Source organism: Chrysoperla carnea, assembly GCF_905475395.1.
Source record: "Chrysoperla carnea chromosome X unlocalized genomic scaffold, inChrCarn1.1 SUPER_X_unloc_47, whole genome shotgun sequence".
Lineage (NCBI taxonomy): Eukaryota > Metazoa > Arthropoda > Insecta > Neuroptera > Chrysopidae > Chrysoperla > Chrysoperla carnea.
Genome location: NW_025408175.1, coordinates 5,728 through 31,288, shown reverse-complemented (window position 1 = coordinate 31,288; position 25,561 = coordinate 5,728). Strand labels below are relative to the sequence as shown.

At 23.9% G+C, this 25,561-nt stretch overlaps 4 non-coding genes across 4 annotated transcripts; all 4 read left to right on the top strand.

Annotated features, from left to right (window-relative positions):
- The first annotated feature begins 4,893 nt into the window (after nucleotides 1-4,893).
- Nucleotides 4,894-5,012, top strand: LOC123304393. The gene has a single exon (XR_006536418.1). It is a non-coding gene; the product is annotated as a 5S ribosomal RNA (ribosomal RNA).
- A 6,357-nt stretch (nucleotides 5,013-11,369) lies between these two features.
- LOC123304392 lies at nucleotides 11,370-11,488 on the top strand. The gene has a single exon (XR_006536417.1). It is a non-coding gene; the product is annotated as a 5S ribosomal RNA (ribosomal RNA).
- Nucleotides 11,489-17,838: 6,350 nt separating this feature from the next.
- On the top strand, nucleotides 17,839-17,957 carry LOC123304391. Its single transcript, XR_006536416.1, has one exon. It is a non-coding gene; the product is annotated as a 5S ribosomal RNA (ribosomal RNA).
- Nucleotides 17,958-24,315: 6,358 nt separating this feature from the next.
- On the top strand, nucleotides 24,316-24,434 carry LOC123304390. The gene has a single exon (XR_006536415.1). It is a non-coding gene; the product is annotated as a 5S ribosomal RNA (ribosomal RNA).
- Nucleotides 24,435-25,561: the final 1,127 nt, after the last annotated feature.

Genomic DNA, 25,561 nt, shown 5'->3' with positions numbered 1-25,561 from the left:
ACTTTGTATGGTTTTGGAGGTTAAGAAAATATAATAATTTACTTAAAATATTTAGTAAATTTATTAAAGAATATTTAATACATCCGATAAATTTAAACAGGCTTTCCTTTTTGGGAAGCCACTAATTTTATTTATATAAGAGTAAATAAATTTGTTAATAAATATAACATATTATATAATTTGTTTACAACAAATTATTTTGTTTATAACATACATTACCAAATATTTTTATTTATTTTTTTTTTTTTTATTGTAATATATCTGCAATAATAAATTATAATTTGTATATTATCTATTTTATTTTACAATAACTTATTGAATTTTTGAAAAAATTTTATTATAAATTAATATACTATTATATTTTTTATATATACAAGTTAAGAGTAACAAGTATCGATAGGAGATTATCGAATTTATAACTAATAAAACATTTCGCCTTAATCAAAGAAAATAAAGATTTTGCTATACCATTTTTTATACTTTCAATAAATAATTTATTATTAAATTTTTATTATTTCATTTATTTTTTAAAATTATTAAAAATATTTTTCTAATAATTATAAGCGTACATAAACAAGTAGTAAATGTAAAATGAAAATAATAAAGGTAATGTAATGCATTTGCATTACACTGATTTACGATATATATTCCGCGATATCCTTTATTATATTTAAAATTAATAATATTGATATACTAATAATAGATATATTCAAGCTATTAATATATAAAATTTTATATTAAATATGATATTAATAATTGTTTATTTTATTTTTTTGTATATATAAAAATAATTTACTCTTATTTAAAAAATTTGATGGCTCTCTTAAAAAGAGAGCCGTTTTTATATGTTGATGTATTTTTATGTTATCAATTAAATAATATTTTCGATTTATTTATTTTGAACTTGTATATTTTGTAACAGCTTTAGTACCTTCACTAACAGCGTGCTTTGCCAATTCACCAGGTAATAATAATCGAACTGCGGTTTGAATTTCCCGACTTGTGATTGTTGAACGTTTATTATAATGTGCTAAACGTGATGCTTCAGCAGCAATACGTTCAAAAATATCATTAACAAAACTGTTCATGATACTCATAGCTTTACTAGAGATACCAGTATCAGGATGCACTTGTTTTAATACTTTGTAAATGTAAATTGCATATGATTCCTTGCGCTTCCTCTTCTTTTTCTTATCACTCTTTGATATATTTTTTTGAGCTTTGCCAGCTTTTTTTGCTGCTTTTCCACTTGTTTTTGGTGGCATTGTTACAAACAATTAATATACACAGATAGTTACAGAACACCAGTCAGTATATGTATGAGCGTGTCGTGTATACAACTAGCGTATTATATACGCGAAGATGGATATAACAATAAAAATGAATACTACTCTCTGATTGGCTAAAAATAATACTATAAGGTGATTGGTTTATTTTTAAAGTTTTATATTTTATAAATATTATAAATTAAAATACCCAAATAACATTTTAAACATTTATGTTACAATCCCCGTAACGTACACATCTGTGTGATTATATTTACAAAAAAAAATATTAATTAAATAAATTTATTCGCTATGTCTGGACGAGGTAAAGGTGGTAAAGTAAAGGGAAAGGCAAAGTCAAGATCAAGCCGAGCAGGATTACAATTTCCTGTTGGAAGAATTCACAGATTATTACGAAAAGGAAATTATGCTGAACGAGTAGGTGCTGGTGCCCCAGTATATTTGGCTGCTGTTATGGAATATTTGGCTGCAGAAGTTCTCGAGTTAGCTGGTAATGCTGCCCGTGATAACAAAAAAACACGTATCATTCCACGTCATTTACAATTGGCAATTCGTAATGATGAAGAATTAAATAAATTATTATCTGGTGTAACAATTGCTCAAGGTGGTGTATTACCAAACATTCAAGCAGTGTTATTACCAAAGAAAACTGAAAAGAAAGCATAAATTAAAAACATTGCATTAATTTTTATAATAATAATACATCGATCATAGGCCTTTTAATAAAAGGCCACAAATTTATTTAAAATAAGAGTAAAAATTATTTTTATAAATAATATATTATAATATTTTTTTAAAGAATCAATTTAAATAATTATAAATTAATGATTCTTTTTTTTTTTTTCTTTTTTTATATGTTATTATGGAAATAATTCATCATATTATGATGACATTTAGGTAACATATTATAAGAATATTCATAAAATATTATCAAAATAATATTGTATTATGATGATATTTAGACAAAATATTATAAGAATATACACAAAATATTATCAAAATAATATCATTAGATAACAAAACTGTTCATGATACTCATACCTTTACTAGAGATAAAAGTATCAGGATGCACTTGTATTAATACATATTATCACAACATCACAAAAAATTTTTTAAAAGGAAAAATTTTTTTAAAATTATTATAAAATTTGATTGAATTAAATTTCAATTTATTTTTTTAATAATTAAAGAAAAAAAAAAAACAAAGCATATAAACTTTCTATTGAAAATGTTATTTTAAACTAGATGGCCAAGTGAACTTCGTTACACAAACAATATATGACGTATTCGTTATTTAAATAATCAGTATCCTTTGATATTATATCAATACGTTACTCTCTTCTTTTGATACATATTAATAAAATTTCAATTTATAAGATTTTATGTCAATTATATAAATAATATTATAAATTTTCTAAATACATAAGTTAAGTAACAAAAAATTTGAATAACAAGATAAATTTATATATTATGTTTTAATACTCGATACTATAATATATCGCATCCGTTACCAATTATTCGGTATCCTTTGATTTATACACAGAATGAACTAAAAATATATATCAAATTTATTTTATTTATTTATATATTTAATATTATTATTATTATTTTATATTACAAAGTTTCTTAACGAAGCTTACAATGATTTCTCATATCGTACTTAACAAAATTATTTAGATCATATAAAATTTAAATTGTTAAAAAATTTGTATATTTATTATTATTATTATTTATTTTTATTAAAATTACATAACATAAAATTAATAATATTTTAATAATTATATAAATTAATTCTTATTTAAAATAATCTTATATTAATCTCAACAAATACTCTAATAATATATTTTGTCATAAATTTTTTTATATTTAAAATAAATATTATAATATATAAATACTTATATCAGTATAAAATTTCTTTATATAATTATGAAAAAATTAATTTAATAGTTAATTATTGATATTAATGCATAAATAAAAGTATTTTCTAATGAAATATATTTTGTCAATGTTCGATTAACACATTTCATAATAATACGTTTTCATTATTGACAAAAAAAGTTTTTCTAAAAATGAAATCTTATACTATAATATATATATTTATATATTAAATTTTTTAATTATTTATATACTAATAATTTATAATAAATCGATATTAAATAAAAAATAAAAATATATACTTTTTAAGTTTACCTTAAAAATATTATTGTTTTGTATGATTGAAATAATTAATATTAAACTATGTTTATTAATAATTGTTAATAAAAAAATTAAATATATTTTAATTTATAAAATAAATATTATTATTAAATTTATAATTTATTATTTTATATATTATAGAAATTGAAAAAATAAATCATGTTTACTACGACAGTAAATTAGAAATACTATTTAATTTTTATGTGTTTTCTACATGGTACTTTGACTTACATAGGGACTTATATTATTGTGAATAATGATATAATTGAAAACCTTTATTTTTTATTTGATAGAATTATTATATTTTATCATTTAAATATTTATAATAAATACATTATTTTTATAAAGTAAAAAAATATGGCCGAAGAAAATTCTACAGCTGTTGCAGCAACTGCGGTTACTGCTGCTTCTACAACACCAACAAAAAAAGCAACAGCTTCTGGTGCTAAACGTACAAAACAACATTCAAAACCAACACATCCACGTACATCAGAAATGGTTGTTAACGCAATTAAAAATTTAAAAGAACGTGGTGGTTCATCATTACAAGCAATTAAAAAATATTTAGCTGCAAATTATAAAGTGGATTCTGATAAAATTTCACCATTTATTAAAAAATATTTAAAAGCTGCTGTAACTGAGGGAGCCTTGGTACAAACTAAAGGTAAAGGTGCATCTGGTTCATTCAAATTGGCTGCTTCCGCTTCATCTAATTCTTCAGCTAAATCAAAAGTATCCAAAAAAGAAAGTGGAGCAAAAGGTTCAGCAAAGAGTGCTAAAAGTAAACGGGCACCAAAAGAAAAGAAAGCCACAACTACATCATTGGCAGCCAAAAAGCCTAAAGCAAAAAAAGCGACTCCATCATCATCAACTGCTGCTAAAAAAGTTACTGCAAAATCATCAGCGGCATCAAAAAAAGCACCAGTTAAAGCAAAACCAGCAAAAAGTACAAAATCCGCTGCCAAAAGTAGCCCTGCTCGTAAACCGAAAGCACCAAAAGCTAAGAAAGCTTCTGTTGCCAAATCATCTCCTACAAAAATTAAAAAAGCAGCACCAAAAAAGAAATGATCTGTTACTTTAATAATATATTGAAATATTTCATTATTTTTGCTAAAAAATGAAAATAACATAGGCCTTAATACAGGCCACAAATTAATATTTGATAAGAGTAAATTATTTTTTGTATAAATATTTTATAAAATAATAGTTAAGAAACATTTGCCACAGTCAGTACCACGGATGGGTGGCCACTTGAGAATACTGTGTGCGGTTGCATTTTTATTTAAAATATATGGTATAATAAATAAGTATATATTTAAATTGATTACTTCATTGAAAATTTTAATAATATACTTTAATATTAATGATATTTATGAAAAATATATATTTGTAAAAATTTTCATTTATTACTGGCAACAGCCATACCACGTTGAAAACACCGGTTCTCGTCCGATCACCGAAGTTAAGCAACATTGGGCACAGTCAGTACTTGGATGGGTGACCGCTTGGGAACACTGTGTGCGGTTGCCTTTTTATATTAAAAATATAAATTATTTTTCTTCTTTTCTTTTTTTTTACACACCATATATAAATATATGTTATTTAGAAATGTAAACCTTTTATATTATTCGTCAACAAATAAATATTATTTTTTGTATAAAATTTTATTGCATTTATAACTCATATCATGGTTACTTTAAAGCGAGAAGTTTTTTTAATATTTCAAATGAATATAAAATAATATAAATTTTATGAAATTTATTTATTTTTAGAAATAGCAATCGCTTATAATTATAACAAAATTTTAATAATGTTTAATTTTATTTCAATAATTTATATATATATATATATATATATATTTTTTAATAAAAATAATATACTCTTATTTAATAATATATGTTGGTCCTATATATAGGACCGAAAATATTTCTTATTTGTTTTTTTTTTTTTTAAATTGTCATTTAAAACGCTTATGCACGTTCTCCACGAATACGTCTTGCCAATTGTATATCCTTAGGCATAATTGTAACACGCTTTGCATGAATTGCGCATAAATTGGTATCTTCAAATAAACCTACTAAATAGGCTTCACTAGCTTCTTGTAATGCCATAACAGCTGAACTTTGGAAACGTAAATCGGTTTTAAAATCTTGTGCAATTTCACGTACTAAACGTTGGAATGGTAATTTACGAATTAACAATTCAGTACTTTTTTGATAACGACGAATTTCTCGTAAAGCTACTGTACCAGGACGATATCTGTGTGGTTTTTTTACTCCACCAGTTGCTGGTGCACTTTTACGTGCAGCTTTCGTTGCTAATTGTTTTCTTGGTGCTTTACCACCAGTTGATTTACGTGCAGTTTGCTTGGTTCTAGCCATTTTCAAATAATAATGTTTTTACAAAAAAACACACAATTTTAAAAATTATATTCGACAATTTGATACTACAAAGTCAAATGTTTAAATGCGAAATAAATGTGTTGTATTTATATTTATATGAAATTTCAAAATTTTTGTTGTCATATCCTATTGGATAGCTATCAGAGTATGGACTAATCAAATTGTATAGGCGTGGCTTAAAAAATCTTTAATGCTTTATATAAAAAGGCACAATTGTACCGGCGCTCACATACATTACAATACTTGTGAGGTTAACACACGTGTTATCCGTTCGTTAAAATATTGTAAATAATTTTTTATTAAAATGACTGGCAGAGGAAAAGGTGGAAAGGGTCTTGGAAAAGGGGGTGCAAAACGTCATAGAAAAGTTTTGCGTGATAATATCCAAGGTATTACAAAACCTGCAATTCGTCGTTTAGCACGACGAGGTGGAGTAAAACGTATCTCTGGTTTAATTTATGAAGAAACACGTGGTGTACTTAAAGTATTCCTTGAAAATGTTATTCGGGATGCTGTTACATATACTGAACACGCAAAACGTAAAACAGTTACAGCTATGGATGTTGTATATGCATTAAAACGACAAGGTCGTACTTTGTATGGTTTTGGAGGTTAAGAAAATATAATAATTTACTTAAAATATTTAGTAAATTTATTAAAGAATATTTAATACATCCGATAAATTTAAACAGGCTTTCCTTTTTGGGAAGCCACTAATTTTATTTATATAAGAGTAAATAAATTTGTTAATAAATATAACATATTATATAATTTGTTTACAACAAATTATTTTGTTTATAACATACATTACCAAATATTTTTATTTATTTTTTTTTTTTTTATTGTAATATATCTGCAATAATAAATTATAATTTGTATATTATCTATTTTATTTTACAATAACTTATTGAATTTTTGAAAAAATTTTATTATAAATTAATATACTATTATATTTTTTATATATACAAGTTAAGAGTAACAAGTATCGATAGGAGATTATCGAATTTATAACTAATAAAACATTTCGCCTTAATCAAAGAAAATAAAGATTTTGCTATACCATTTTTTATACTTTCAATAAATAATTTATTATTAAATTTTTATTATTTCATTTATTTTTTAAAATTATTAAAAATATTTTTCTAATAATTATAAGCGTACATAAACAAGTAGTAAATGTAAAATGAAAATAATAAAGGTAATGTAATGCATTTGCATTACACTGATTTACGATATATATTCCGCGATATCCTTTATTATATTTAAAATTAATAATATTGATATACTAATAATAGATATATTCAAGCTATTAATATATAAAATTTTATATTAAATATGATATTAATAATTGTTTATTTTATTTTTTTGTATATATAAAAATAATTTACTCTTATTTAAAAAATTTGATGGCTCTCTTAAAAAGAGAGCCGTTTTTATATGTTGATGTATTTTTATGTTATCAATTAAATAATATTTTCGATTTATTTATTTTGAACTTGTATATTTTGTAACAGCTTTAGTACCTTCACTAACAGCGTGCTTTGCCAATTCACCAGGTAATAATAATCGAACTGCGGTTTGAATTTCCCGACTTGTGATTGTTGAACGTTTATTATAATGTGCTAAACGTGATGCTTCAGCAGCAATACGTTCAAAAATATCATTAACAAAACTGTTCATGATACTCATAGCTTTACTAGAGATACCAGTATCAGGATGCACTTGTTTTAATACTTTGTAAATGTAAATTGCATATGATTCCTTGCGCTTCCTCTTCTTTTTCTTATCACTCTTTGATATATTTTTTTGAGCTTTGCCAGCTTTTTTTGCTGCTTTTCCACTTGTTTTTGGTGGCATTGTTACAAACAATTAATATACACAGATAGTTACAGAACACCAGTCAGTATATGTATGAGCGTGTCGTGTATACAACTAGCGTATTATATACGCGAAGATGGATATAACAATAAAAATGAATACTACTCTCTGATTGGCTAAAAATAATACTATAAGGTGATTGGTTTATTTTTAAAGTTTTATATTTTATAAATATTATAAATTAAAATACCCAAATAACATTTTAAACATTTATGTTACAATCCCCGTAACGTACACATCTGTGTGATTATATTTACAAAAAAAAATATTAATTAAATAAATTTATTCGCTATGTCTGGACGAGGTAAAGGTGGTAAAGTAAAGGGAAAGGCAAAGTCAAGATCAAGCCGAGCAGGATTACAATTTCCTGTTGGAAGAATTCACAGATTATTACGAAAAGGAAATTATGCTGAACGAGTAGGTGCTGGTGCCCCAGTATATTTGGCTGCTGTTATGGAATATTTGGCTGCAGAAGTTCTCGAGTTAGCTGGTAATGCTGCCCGTGATAACAAAAAAACACGTATCATTCCACGTCATTTACAATTGGCAATTCGTAATGATGAAGAATTAAATAAATTATTATCTGGTGTAACAATTGCTCAAGGTGGTGTATTACCAAACATTCAAGCAGTGTTATTACCAAAGAAAACTGAAAAGAAAGCATAAATTAAAAACATTGCATTAATTTTTATAATAATAATACATCGATCATAGGCCTTTTAATAAAAGGCCACAAATTTATTTAAAATAAGAGTAAAAATTATTTTTATAAATAATATATTATAATATTTTTTTAAAGAATCAATTTAAATAATTATAAATTAATGATTCTTTTTTTTTTTTTCTTTTTTTTTATGTTATTATGGAAATAATTCATCATATTATGATGACATTTAGGTAACATATTATAAGAATATTCATAAAATATTATCAAAATAATATTGTATTATGATGATATTTAGACAAAATATTATAAGAATATACACAAAATATTATCAAAATAATATCATTAGATAACAAAACTGTTCATGATACTCATACCTTTACTAGAGATAAAAGTATCAGGATGCACTTGTATTAATACATATTATCACAACATCACAAAATATTTTTTAAAAGGAAAAATTTTTTTAAAATTATTATAAAATTTGATTGAATTAAATTTCAATTTATTTTTTTAATAATTAAAGAAAAAAAAAAAACAAAGCATATAAACTTTCTATTGAAAATGTTATTTTAAACTAGATGGCCAAGTGAACTTCGTTACACAAACAATATATGACGTATTCGTTATTTAAATAATCAGTATCCTTTGATATTATATCAATACGTTACTCTCTTCTTTTGATACATATTAATAAAATTTCAATTTATAAGATTTTATGTCAATTATATAAATAATATTATAAATTTTCTAAATACATAAGTTAAGTAACAAAAAATTTGAATAACAAGATAAATTTATATATTATGTTTTAATACTCGATACTATAATATATCGCATCCGTTACCAATTATTCGGTATCCTTTGATTTATACACAGAATGAACTAAAAATATATATCAAATTTATTTTATTTATTTATATATTTAATATTATTATTATTATTTTATATTACAAAGTTTCTTAACGAAGCTTACAATGATTTCTCATATCGTACTTAACAAAATTATTTAGATCATATAAAATTTAAATTGTTAAAAAATTTGTATATTTATTATTATTATTATTTATTTTTATTAAAATTACATAACATAAAATTAATAATATTTTAATAATTATATAAATTAATTCTTATTTAAAATAATCTTATATTAATCTCAACAAATACTCTAATAATATATTTTGTCATAAATTTTTTTATATTTAAAATAAATATTATAATATATAAATACTTATATCAGTATAAAATTTCTTTATATAATTATGAAAAAATTAATTTAATAGTTAATTATTGATATTAATGCATAAATAAAAGTATTTTCTAATGAAATATATTTTGTCAATGTTCGATTAACACATTTCATAATAATACGTTTTCATTATTGACAAAAAAAGTTTTTCTAAAAATGAAATCTTATACTATAATATATATATTTATATATTAAATTTTTTAATTATTTATATACTAATAATTTATAATAAATCGATATTAAATAAAAAATAAAAATATATACTTTTTAAGTTTACCTTAAAAATATTATTGTTTTGTATGATTGAAATAATTAATATTAAACTATGTTTATTAATAATTGTTAATAAAAAAATTAAATATATTTTAATTTATAAAATAAATATTATTATTAAATTTATAATTTATTATTTTATATATTATAGAAATTGAAAAAATAAATCATGTTTACTACGACAGTAAATTAGAAATACTATTTAATTTTTATGTGTTTTCTACATGGTACTTTGACTTACATAGGGACTTATATTATTGTGAATAATGATATAATTGAAAACCTTTATTTTTTATTTGATAGAATTATTATATTTTATCATTTAAATATTTATAATAAATACATTATTTTTATAAAGTAAAAAAATATGGCCGAAGAAAATTCTACAGCTGTTGCAGCAACTGCGGTTACTGCTGCTTCTACAACACCAACAAAAAAAGCAACAGCTTCTGGTGCTAAACGTACAAAACAACATTCAAAACCAACACATCCACGTACATCAGAAATGGTTGTTAACGCAATTAAAAATTTAAAAGAACGTGGTGGTTCATCATTACAAGCAATTAAAAAATATTTAGCTGCAAATTATAAAGTGGATTCTGATAAAATTTCACCATTTATTAAAAAATATTTAAAAGCTGCTGTAACTGAGGGAGCCTTGGTACAAACTAAAGGTAAAGGTGCATCTGGTTCATTCAAATTGGCTGCTTCCGCTTCATCTAATTCTTCAGCTAAATCAAAAGTATCCAAAAAAGAAAGTGGAGCAAAAGGTTCAGCAAAGAGTGCTAAAAGTAAACGGGCACCAAAAGAAAAGAAAGCCACAACTACATCATTGGCAGCCAAAAAGCCTAAAGCAAAAAAAGCGACTCCATCATCATCAACTGCTGCTAAAAAAGTTACTGCAAAATCATCAGCGGCATCAAAAAAAGCACCAGTTAAAGCAAAACCAGCAAAAAGTACAAAATCCGCTGCCAAAAGTAGCCCTGCTCGTAAACCGAAAGCACCAAAAGCTAAGAAAGCTTCTGTTGCCAAATCATCTCCTACAAAAATTAAAAAAGCAGCACCAAAAAAGAAATGATCTGTTACTTTAATAATATATTGAAATATTTCATTATTTTTGCTAAAAAATGAAAATAACATAGGCCTTAATACAGGCCACAAATTAATATTTGATAAGAGTAAATTATTTTTTGTATAAATATTTTATAAAATAATAGTTAAGAAACATTTGCCACAGTCAGTACCACGGATGGGTGGCCACTTGAGAATACTGTGTGCGGTTGCATTTTTATTTAAAATATATGGTATAATAAATAAGTATATATTTAAATTGATTACTTCATTGAAAATTTTAATAATATACTTTAATATTAATGATATTTATGAAAAATATATATTTGTAAAAATTTTCATTTATTACTGGCAACAGCCATACCACGTTGAAAACACCGGTTCTCGTCCGATCACCGAAGTTAAGCAACATTGGGCACAGTCAGTACTTGGATGGGTGACCGCTTGGGAACACTGTGTGCGGTTGCCTTTTTATATTAAAAATATAAATTATTTTTCTTCTTTTCTTTTTTTTTACACACCCGTATATAAATATATGTTATTTAGAAATGTAAACCTTTTATATTATTCGTCAACAAATAAATATTATTTTTTTGTATAAAATTTTATTGCATTTATAACTCATATCATGGTTACTTTAAAGCGAGAAGTTTTTTTAATATTTCAAATGAATATAAAATAATATAAATTTTATGAAATTTATTTATTTTTAGAAATAGCAATCGCTTATAATTATAACAAAATTTTAATAATGTTTAATTTTATTTCAATAATTTATATATATATATATATATATATTTTTTAATAAAAATAATATACTCTTATTTAATAATATATGTTGGTCCTATATATAGGACCGAAAATATTTCTTATTTGTTTTTTTTTTTTTTAAATTGTCATTTAAAACGCTTATGCACGTTCTCCACGAATACGTCTTGCCAATTGTATATCCTTAGGCATAATTGTAACACGCTTTGCATGAATTGCGCATAAATTGGTATCTTCAAATAAACCTACTAAATAGGCTTCACTAGCTTCTTGTAATGCCATAACAGCTGAACTTTGGAAACGTAAATCGGTTTTAAAATCTTGTGCAATTTCACGTACTAAACGTTGGAATGGTAATTTACGAATTAACAATTCAGTACTTTTTTGATAACGACGAATTTCTCGTAAAGCTACTGTACCAGGACGATATCTGTGTGGTTTTTTTACTCCACCAGTTGCTGGTGCACTTTTACGTGCAGCTTTCGTTGCTAATTGTTTTCTTGGTGCTTTACCACCAGTTGATTTACGTGCAGTTTGCTTGGTTCTAGCCATTTTCAAATAATAATGTTTTTACAAAAAAACACACAATTTTAAAAATTATATTCGACAATTTGATACTACAAAGTCAAATGTTTAAATGCGAAATAAATGTGTTGTATTTATATTTATATGAAATTTCAAAATTTTTGTTGTCATATCCTATTGGATAGCTATCAGAGTATGGACTAATCAAATTGTATAGGCGTGGCTTAAAAAATCTTTAATGCTTTATATAAAAAGGCACAATTGTACCGGCGCTCACATACATTACAATACTTGTGAGGTTAAACACACGTGTTATCCGTTCGTTAAAAATATTGTAAATAATTTTTTATTAAAATGACTGGCAGAGGAAAAGGTGGAAAGGGTCTTGGAAAAGGGGGTGCAAAACGTCATAGAAAAGTTTTGCGTGATAATATCCAAGGTATTACAAAACCTGCAATTCGTCGTTTAGCACGACGAGGTGGAGTAAAACGTATCTCTGGTTTAATTTATGAAGAAACACGTGGTGTACTTAAAGTATTCCTTGAAAATGTTATTCGGGATGCTGTTACATATACTGAACACGCAAAACGTAAAACAGTTACAGCTATGGATGTTGTATATGCATTAAAACGACAAGGTCGTACTTTGTATGGTTTTGGAGGTTAAGAAAATATAATAATTTACTTAAAATATTTAGTAAATTTATTAAAGAATATTTAATACATCCGATAAATTTAAACAGGCTTTCCTTTTTGGGAAGCCACTAATTTTATTTATATAAGAGTAAATAAATTTGTTAATAAATATAACATATTATATAATTTGTTTACAAACAAATTATTTTGTTTATAACATACATTACCAAATATTTTTATTTATTTTTTTTTTTTTTTATTGTAATATATCAATTATAATTTGTATATTATCTATTTTATTTTACAATAACTTATTGAATTTTTGAAAAAATTTTATTATAAATTAATATACTATTATATTTTTTATATATACAAGTTAAGAGTAACAAGTATCGATAGGAGATTATCGAATTTATAACTAATAAAACATTTCGCCTTAATCAAAGAAAATAAAGATTTTGCTATACCATTTTTTATACTTTCAATAAATAATTTATTATTAAATTTTTATTATTTCATTTATTTTTTAAAATTATTAAAAATATTTTTCTAATAATTATAAGCGTACATAAACAAGTAGTAAATGTAAAATGAAAATAATAAAGGTAATGTAATGCATTTGCATTACACTGATTTACGATATATATTCCGCGATATCCTTTATTATATTTAAAATTAATAATATTGATATACTAATAATAGATATATTCAAGCTATTAATATATAAAATTTTATATTAAATATGATATTAATAATTGTTTATTTTATTTTTTTGTATATATAAAAATAATTTACTCTTATTTAAAAAATTTGATGGCTCTCTTAAAAAGAGAGCCGTTTTTATATGTTGATGTATTTTTATGTTATCAATTAAATAATATTTTCGATTTATTTATTTTGAACTTGTATATTTTGTAACAGCTTTAGTACCTTCACTAACAGCGTGCTTTGCCAATTCACCAGGTAATAATAATCGAACTGCGGTTTGAATTTCCCGACTTGTGATTGTTGAACGTTTATTATAATGTGCTAAACGTGATGCTTCAGCAGCAATACGTTCAAAAATATCATTAACAAAACTGTTCATGATACTCATAGCTTTACTAGAGATACCAGTATCAGGATGCACTTGTTTTAATACTTTGTAAATGTAAATTGCATATGATTCCTTGCGCTTCCTCTTCTTTTTCTTATCACTCTTTGATATATTTTTTTGAGCTTTGCCAGCTTTTTTTGCTGCTTTTCCACTTGTTTTTGGTGGCATTGTTACAAACAATTAATATACACAGATAGTTACAGAACACCAGTCAGTATATGTATGAGCGTGTCGTGTATACAACTAGCGTATTATATACGCGAAGATGGATATAACAATAAAAATGAATACTACTCTCTGATTGGCTAAAAATAATACTATAAGGTGATTGGTTTATTTTTAAAGTTTTATATTTTATAAATATTATAAATTAAAATACCCAAATAACATTTTAAACATTTATGTTACAATCCCCGTAACGTACACATCTGTGTGATTATATTTACAAAAAAAAATATTAATTAAATAAATTTATTCGCTATGTCTGGACGAGGTAAAGGTGGTAAAGTAAAGGGAAAGGCAAAGTCAAGATCAAGCCGAGCAGGATTACAATTTCCTGTTGGAAGAATTCACAGATTATTACGAAAAGGAAATTATGCTGAACGAGTAGGTGCTGGTGCCCCAGTATATTTGGCTGCTGTTATGGAATATTTGGCTGCAGAAGTTCTCGAGTTAGCTGGTAATGCTGCCCGTGATAACAAAAAAACACGTATCATTCCACGTCATTTACAATTGGCAATTCGTAATGATGAAGAATTAAATAAATTATTATCTGGTGTAACAATTGCTCAAGGTGGTGTATTACCAAACATTCAAGCAGTGTTATTACCAAAGAAAACTGAAAAGAAAGCATAAATTAAAAACATTGCATTAATTTTTATAATAATAATACATCGATCATAGGCCTTTTAATAAAAGGCCACAAATTTATTTAAAATAAGAGTAAAAATTATTTTTATAAATAATATATTATAATATTTTTTTAAAGAATCAATTTAAATAATTATAAATTAATGATTCTTTTTTTTTTTTCTTTTTTTATATGTTATTATGGAAATAATTCATCATATTATGATGACATTTAGGTAACATATTATAAGAATATTCATAAAATATTATCAAAATAATATTGTATTATGATGATATTTAGACAAAATATTATAAGAATATACACAAAATATTATCAAAATAATATCATTAGATAACAAAACTGTTCATGATACTCATACCTTTACTAGAGATAAAAGTATCAGGATGCACTTGTATTAATACATATTATCACAACATCACAAAATATTTTTTAAAAGGAAAAATTTTTTTAAAATTATTATAAAATTTGATTGAATTAAATTTCAATTTATTTTTTTAATAATTAAAGAAAAAAAAAAAACAAAGCATATAAACTTTCTATTGAAAATGTTATTTTAAACTAGATGGCCAAGTGAACTTCGTTACACAAACAATATATGACGTATTCGTTATTTAAATAATCAGTATCCTTTGATATTATATCAATACGTTACTCTCTTCTTTTGATACATATTAATAAAATTTCAATTTATAAGATTTTATGTCAATTATATAAATAATATTATAAATTTTCTAAATACATAAGTTAAGTAACAAAAAATTTGAATAACAAGATAAATTTATATATTATGTTTTAATACTCGATACTATAATATATCGCATCCGTTACCAATTATTCGGTATCCTTTGATTTATACACAGAATGAACTAAAAATATATATCAAATTTATTTTATTTATTTATATATTTAATATTATTATTATTATTTTATATTACAAAGTTTCTTAACGAAGCTTACAATGATTTCTCATATCGTACTTAACAAAATTATTTAGATCATATAAAATTTAAATTGTTAAAAAATTTGTATATTTATTATTATTATTATTTATTTTTATTAAAATTACATAACATAAAATTAATAATATTTTAATAATTATATAAATTAATTCTTATTTAAAATAATCTTATATTAATCTCAACAAATACTCTAATAATATATTTTGTCATAAATTTTTTTATATTTAAAATAAATATTATAATATATAAATACTTATATCAGTATAAAATTTCTTTATATAATTATGAAAAAATTAATTTAATAGTTAATTATTGATATTAATGCATAAATAAAAGTATTTTCTAATGAAATATATTTTGTCAATGTTCGATTAACACATTTCATAATAATACGTTTTCATTATTGACAAAAAAAGTTTTTCTAAAAATGAAATCTTATACTATAATATATATATTTATATATTAAATTTTTTAATTATTTATATACTAATAATTTATAATAAATCGATATTAAATAAAAAATAAAAATATATACTTTTTAAGTTTACCTTAAAAATATTATTGTTTTGTATGATTGAAATAATTAATATTAAACTATGTTTATTAATAATTGTTAATAAAAAAATTAAATATATTTTAATTTATAAAATAAATATTATTATTAAATTTATAATTTATTATTTTATATATTATAGAAATTGAAAAAATAAATCATGTTTACTACGACAGTAAATTAGAAATACTATTTAATTTTTATGTGTTTTCTACATGGTACTTTGACTTACATAGGGACTTATATTATTGTGAATAATGATATAATTGAAAACCTTTATTTTTTATTTGATAGAATTATTATATTTTATCATTTAAATATTTATAATAAATACATTATTTTTATAAAGTAAAAAAATATGGCCGAAGAAAATTCTACAGCTGTTGCAGCAACTGCGGTTACTGCTGCTTCTACAACACCAACAAAAAAAGCAACAGCTTCTGGTGCTAAACGTACAAAACAACATTCAAAACCAACACATCCACGTACATCAGAAATGGTTGTTAACGCAATTAAAAATTTAAAAGAACGTGGTGGTTCATCATTACAAGCAATTAAAAAATATTTAGCTGCAAATTATAAAGTGGATTCTGATAAAATTTCACCATTTATTAAAAAATATTTAAAAGCTGCTGTAACTGAGGGAGCCTTGGTACAAACTAAAGGTAAAGGTGCATCTGGTTCATTCAAATTGGCTGCTTCCGCTTCATCTAATTCTTCAGCTAAATCAAAAGTATCCAAAAAAGAAAGTGGAGCAAAAGGTTCAGCAAAGAGTGCTAAAAGTAAACGGGCACCAAAAGAAAAGAAAGCCACAACTACATCATTGGCAGCCAAAAAGCCTAAAGCAAAAAAAGCGACTCCATCATCATCAACTGCTGCTAAAAAAGTTACTGCAAAATCATCAGCGGCATCAAAAAAAGCACCAGTTAAAGCAAAACCAGCAAAAAGTACAAAATCCGCTGACAAAAGTAGCCCTGCTCGTAAACCGAAAGCACCAAAAGCTAAGAAAGCTTCTGTTGCCAAATCATCTCCTACAAAAATTAAAAAAGCAGCACCAAAAAAGAAATGATCTGTTACTTTAATAATATATTGAAATATTTCATTATTTTTGCTAAAAAATGAAAATAACATAGGCCTTAATACAGGCCACAAATTAATATTTGATAAGAGTAAATTATTTTTTGTATAAATATTTTATAAAATAATAGTTAAGAAACATTTGCCACAGTCAGTACCACGGATGGGTGGCCACTTGAGAATACTGTGTGCGGTTGCATTTTTATTTAAAATATATGGTATAATAAATAAGTATATATTTAAATTGATTACTTCATTGAAAATTTTAATAATATACTTTAATATTAATGATATTTATGAAAAATATCTATTTGTAAAAATTTTCATTTATTACTGGCAACAGCCATACCACGTTGAAAACACCGGTTCTCGTCCGATCACCGAAGTTAAGCAACATTGGGCACAGTCAGTACTTGGATGGGTGACCGCTTGGGAACACTGTGTGCGGTTGCCTTTTTATATTAAAAATATAAATTATTTTTCTTCTTTTCTTTTTTTTTACACACCATATATAAATATATGTTATTTAGAAATGTAAACCTTTTATATTATTCGTCAACAAATAAATATTATTTTTTGTATAAAATTTTATTGCATTTATAACTCATATCATGGTTACTTTAAAGCGAGAAGTTTTTTTAATATTTCAAATGAATATAAAATAATATAAATTTTATGAAATTTATTTATTTTTAGAAATAGCAATCGCTTATAATTATAACAAAATTTTAATAATGTTTAATTTTATTTCAATAATTTATATATATATATATATATATATATATTTTTTAATAAAAATAATATACTCTTATTTAATAATATATGTTGGTCCTATATATAGGACCGAAAATATTTCTTATTTGTTTTTTTTTTTTTAAATTGTCATTTAAAACGCTTATGCACGTTCTCCACGAATACGTCTTGCCAATTGTATATCCTTAGGCATAATTGTAACACGCTTTGCATGAATTGCGCATAAATAGGTATCTTCAAATAAACCTACTAAATAGGCTTCACTAGCTTCTTGTAATGCCATAACAGCTGAACTTTGGAAACGTAAATCGGTTTTAAAATCTTGTGCAATTTCACGTACTAAACGTTGGAATGGTAATTTACGAATTAACAATTCAGTACTTTTTTGATAACGACGAATTTCTCGTAAAGCTACTGTACCAGGACGATATCTGTGTGGTTTTTTTACTCCACCAGTTGCTGGTGCACTTTTACGTGCAGCTTTCGTTGCTAATTGTTTTCTTGGTGCTTTACCACCAGTTGATTTACGTGCAGTTTGCTTGGTTCTAGCCATTTTCAAATAATAATGTTTTTACAAAAAAACACACAATTTTAAAAATTATATTCGACAATTTGATACTACAAAGTCAAATGTTTAAATGCGAAATAAATGTGTTGTATTTATATTTATATGAAATTTCAAAATTTTTGTTGTCATATCCTATTGGATAGCTATCAGAGCATGGACTAATCAAATTGTATAGGCGTGGCTTAAAAAATCTTTAATGCTTTATATAAAAAGGCACAATTGTACCGGCGCTCACATACATTACAATACTTGTGAGGTTAACACACGTGTTATCCGTTCGTTAAAATATTGTAAATAATTTTTTATTAAAATGACTGGCAGAGGAAAAGGTGGAAAGGGTCTTGGAAAAGGGGGTGCAAAACGTCATAGAAAAGTTTTGCGTGATAATATCCAAGGTATTACAAAACCTGCAATTCGTCGTTTAGCACGACGAGGTGGAGTAAAACGTATCTCTGGTTTAATTTATGAAGAAACACGTGGTGTACTTAAAGTATTCCTTGAAAATGTTATTCGGGATGCTGTTACATATACTGAACACGCAAAACGTAAAACAGTTACAGCTATGGATGTTGTATATGCATTAAAACGACAAGGTCGTACTTTGTATGGTTTTGGAGGTTAAGAAAATATAATAATTTACTTAAAATATTTAGTAAATTTATTAAAGAATATTTAATACATCCGATAAATTTAAACAGGCTTTCCTTTTTGGGAAGCCACTAATTTTATTTATATAAGAGTAAATAAATTTGTTAATAAATATAACATATTATATAATTTGTTTACAACAAATTATTTTGTTTATAACATACATTACCAAATATTTTTATTTATTTTTTTTTTTTTTATTGTAATATATCTGCAATAATAAATTATAATTTGTATATTATCTATTTTATTTTACAATAACTTATTGAATTTTTGAAAAAATTTTATTATAAATTAATATACTATTATATTTTTTATATATACAAGTTAAGAGTAACAAGTATCGATAGGAGATTATCGAATTTATAACTAATAAAACATTTCGCCTTAATCAAAGAAAATAAAGATTTTGCTATACCATTTTTTATACTTTCAATAAATAATTTATTATTAAATTTTTATTATTTCATTTATTTTTTAAAATTATTAAAAATATTTTTCTAATAATTATAAGCGTACATAAACAAGTAGTAAATGTAAAATGAAAATAATAAAGGTAATGTAATGCATTTGCATTACACTGATTTACGATATATATTCCGCGATATCCTTTATTATATTTAAAATTAATAATATTGATATACTAATAATAGATATATTCAAGCTATTAATATATAAAATTTTATATTAAATATGATATTAATAATTGTTTATTTTATTTTTTTGTATATATAAAAATAATTTACTCTTATTTAAAAAATTTGATGGCTCTCTTAAAAAGAGAGCCGTTTTTATATGTTGATGTATTTTTATGTTATCAATTAAATAATATTTTCGATTTATTTATTTTGAACTTGTATATTTTGTAACAGCTTTAGTACCTTCACTAACAGCGTGCTTTGCCAATTCACCAGGTAATAATAATCGAACTGCGGTTTGAATTTCCCGACTTGTGATTGTTGAACGTTTATTATAATGTGCTAAACGTGATGCTTCAGCAGCAATACGTTCAAAAATATCATTAACAAAACTGTTCATGATACTCATAGCTTTACTAGAGATACCAGTATCAGGATGCACTTGTTTTAATACTTTGTAAATGTAAATTGCATATGATTCCTTGCGCTTCCTCTTCTTTTTCTTATCACTCTTTGATATATTTTTTTGAGCTTTGCCAGCTTTTTTTGCTGCTTTTCCACTTGTTTTTGGTGGCATTGTTACAAACAATTAATATACACAGATAGTTACAGAACACCAGTCAGTATATGTATGAGCGTGTCGTGTATACAACTAGCGTATTATATACGCGAAGATGGATATAACAATAAAAATGAATACTACTCTCTGATTGGCTAAAAATAATACTATAAGGTGATTGGTTTATTTTTAAAGTTTTATATTTTATAAATATTATAAATTAAAATACCCAAATAACATTTTAAACATTTATGTTACAATCCCCGTAACGTACACATCTGTGTGATTATATTTACAAAAAAAAATATTAATTAAATAAATTTATTCGCTATGTCTGGACGAGGTAAAGGTGGTAAAGTAAAGGGAAAGGCAAAGTCAAGATCAAGCCGAGCAGGATTACAATTTCCTGTTGGAAGAATTCACAGATTATTACGAAAAGGAAATTATGCTGAACGAGTAGGTGCTGGTGCCCCAGTATATTTGGCTGCTGTTATGGAATATTTGGCTGCAGAAGTTCTCGAGTTAGCTGGTAATGCTGCCCGTGATAACAAAAAAACACGTATCATTCCACGTCATTTACAATTGGCAATTCGTAATGATGAAGAATTAAATAAATTATTATCTGGTGTAACAATTGCTCAAGGTGGTGTATTACCAAACATTCAAGCAGTGTTATTACCAAAGAAAACTGAAAAGAAAGCATAAATTAAAAACATTGCATTAATTTTTATAATAATAATACATCGATCATAGGCCTTTTAATAAAAGGCCACAAATTTATTTAAAATAAGAGTAAAAATTATTTTTATAAATAATATATTATAATATTTTTTTAAAGAATCAATTTAAATAATTATAAATTAATGATTCTTTTTTTTTTTTTCTTTTTTTATATGTTATTATGGAAATAATTCATCATATTATGATGACATTTAGGTAACATATTATAAGAATATTCATAAAATATTATCAAAATAATATTGTATTATGATGATATTTAGACAAAATATTATAAGAATATACACAAAATATTATCAAAATAATATCATTAGATAACAAAACTGTTCATGATACTCATACCTTTACTAGAGATAAAAGTATCAGGATGCACTTGTATTAATACATATTATCACAACATCACAAAATATTTTTTAAAAGGAAAAATTTTTTTAAAATTATTATAAAATTTGATTGAATTAAATTTCAATTTATTTTTTTAATAATTAAAGAAAAAAAAAAAACAAAGCATATAAACTTTCTATTGAAAATGTTATTTTAAACTAGATGGCCAAGTGAACTTCGTTACACAAACAATATATGACGTATTCGTTATTTAAATAATCAGTATCCTTTGATATTATATCAATACGTTACTCTCTTCTTTTGATACATATTAATAAAATTTCAATTTATAAGATTTTATGTCAATTATATAAATAATATTATAAATTTTCTAAATACATAAGTTAAGTAACAAAAAATTTGAATAACAAGATAAATTTATATATTATGTTTTAATACTCGATACTATAATATATCGCATCCGTTACCAATTATTCGGTATCCTTTGATTTATACACAGAATGAACTAAAAATATATATCAAATTTATTTTATTTATTTATATATTTAATATTATTATTATTATTTTATATTACAAAGTTTCTTAACGAAGCTTACAATGATTTCTCATATCGTACTTAACAAAATTATTTAGATCATATAAAATTTAAATTGTTAAAAAATTTGTATATTTATTATTATTATTATTTATTTTTATTAAAATTACATAACATAAAATTAATAATATTTTAATAATTATATAAATTAATTCTTATTTAAAATAATCTTATATTAATCTCAACAAATACTCTAATAATATATTTTGTCATAAATTTTTTTATATTTAAAATAAATATTATAATATATAAATACTTATATCAGTATAAAATTTCTTTATATAATTATGAAAAAATTAATTTAATAGTTAATTATTGATATTAATGCATAAATAAAAGTATTTTCTAATGAAATATATTTTGTCAATGTTCGATTAACACATTTCATAATAATACGTTTTCATTATTGACAAAAAAAGTTTTTCTAAAAATGAAATCTTATACTATAATATATATATTTATATATTAAATTTTTTAATTATTTATATACTAATAATTTATAATAAATCGATATTAAATAAAAAATAAAAATATATACTTTTTAAGTTTACCTTAAAAATATTATTGTTTTGTATGATTGAAATAATTAATATTAAACTATGTTTATTAATAATTGTTAATAAAAAAATTAAATATATTTTAATTTATAAAATAAATATTATTATTAAATTTATAATTTATTTTTTTATATATTATAGAAATTGAAAAAATAAATCATGTTTACTACGACAGTAAATTAGAAATACTATTTAATTTTTATGTGTTTTCTACATGGTACTTTGACTTACATAGGGACTTATATTATTGTGAATAATGATATAATTGAAAACCTTTATTTTTTATTTGATAGAATTATTATATTTTATCATTTAAATATTTATAATAAATACATTATTTTTATAAAGTAAAAAAATATGGCCGAAGAAAATTCTACAGCTGTTGCAGCAACTGCGGTTACTGCTGCTTCTACAACACCAACAAAAAAAGCAACAGCTTCTGGTGCTAAACGTACAAAACAACATTCAAAACCAACACATCCACGTACATCAGAAATGGTTGTTAACGCAATTAAAAATTTAAAAGAACGTGGTGGTTCATCATTACAAGCAATTAAAAAATATTTAGCTGCAAATTATAAAGTGGATTCTGATAAAATTTCACCATTTATTAAAAAATATTTAAAAGCTGCTGTAACTGAGGGAGCCTTGGTACAAACTAAAGGTAAAGGTGCATCTGGTTCATTCAAATTGGCTGCTTCCGCTTCATCTAATTCTTCAGCTAAATCAAAAGTATCCAAAAAAGAAAGTGGAGCAAAAGGTTCAGCAAAGAGTGCTAAAAGTAAACGGGCACCAAAAGAAAAGAAAGCCACAACTACATCATTGGCAGCCAAAAAGCCTAAAGCAAAAAAAGCGACTCCATCATCATCAACTGCTGCTAAAAAAGTTACTGCAAAATCATCAGCGGCATCAAAAAAAGCACCAGTTAAAGCAAAACCAGCAAAAAGTACAAAATCCGCTGCCAAAAGTAGCCCTGCTCGTAAACCGAAAGCACCAAAAGCTAAGAAAGCTTCTGTTGCCAAATCATCTCCTACAAAAATTAAAAAAGCAGCACCAAAAAAGAAATGATCTGTTACTTTAATAATATATTGAAATATTTCATTATTTTTGCTAAAAAATGAAAATAACATAGGCCTTAATACAGGCCACAAATTAATATTTGATAAGAGTAAATTATTTTTTGTATAAATATTTTATAAAATAATAGTTAAGAAACATTTGCCACAGTCAGTACCACGGATGGGTGGCCACTTGAGAATACTGTGTGCGGTTGCATTTTTATTTAAAATATATGGTATAATAAATAAGTATATATTTAAATTGATTACTTCATTGAAAATTTTAATAATATACTTTAATATTAATGATATTTATGAAAAATATATATTTGTAAAAATTTTCATTTATTACTGGCAACAGCCATACCACGTTGAAAACACCGGTTCTCGTCCGATCACCGAAGTTAAGCAACATTGGGCACAGTCAGTACTTGGATGGGTGACCGCTTGGGAACACTGTGTGCGGTTGCCTTTTTATATTAAAAATATAAATTATTTTTCTTCTTTTCTTTTTTTTTACACACCATATATAAATATATGTTATTTAGAAATGTAAACCTTTTATATTATTCGTCAACAAATAAATATTATTTTTTGTATAAAATTTTATTGCATTTATAACTCATATCATGGTTACTTTAAAGCGAGAAGTTTTTTTAATATTTCAAATGAATATAAAATAATATAAATTTTATGAAATTTATTTATTTTTAGAAATAGCAATCGCTTATAATTATAACAAAATTTTAATAATGTTTAATTTTATTTCAATAATTTATATATATATATATATATATATTTTTTAATAAAAATAATATACTCTTATTTAATAATATATGTTGGTCCTATATATAGGACCGAAAATATTTCTTATTTGTTTTTTTTTTTTTAAATTGTCATTTAAAACGCTTATGCACGTTCTCCACGAATACGTCTTGCCAATTGTATATCCTTAGGCATAATTGTAACACGCTTTGCATGAATTGCGCATAAATTGGTATCTTCAAATAAACCTACTAAATAGGCTTCACTAGCTTCTTGTAATGCCATAACAGCTGAACTTTGGAAACGTAAATCGGTTTTAAAATCTTGTGCAATTTCACGTACTAAACGTTGGAATGGTAATTTACGAATTAACAATTCAGTACTTTTTTGATAACGACGAATTTCTCGTAAAGCTACTGTACCAGGACGATATCTGTGTGGTTTTTTTACTCCACCAGTTGCTGGTGCACTTTTACGTGCAGCTTTCGTTGCTAATTGTTTTCTTGGTGCTTTACCACCAGTTGATTTACGTGCAGTTTGCTTGGTTCTAGCCATTTTCAAATAATAATGTTTTTACAAAAAAACACACAATTTTAAAAATTATATTCGACAATTTGATACTACAAAGTCAAATGTTTAAATGCGAAATAAATGTGTTGTATTTATATTTATATGAAATTTCAAAATTTTTGTTGTCATATCCTATTGGATAGCTATCAGAGTATGGACTAATCAAATTGTATAGGCGTGGCTTAAAAAATCTTTAATGCTTTATATAAAAAGGCACAATTGTACCGGCGCTCACATACATTACAATACTTGTGAGGTTAACAC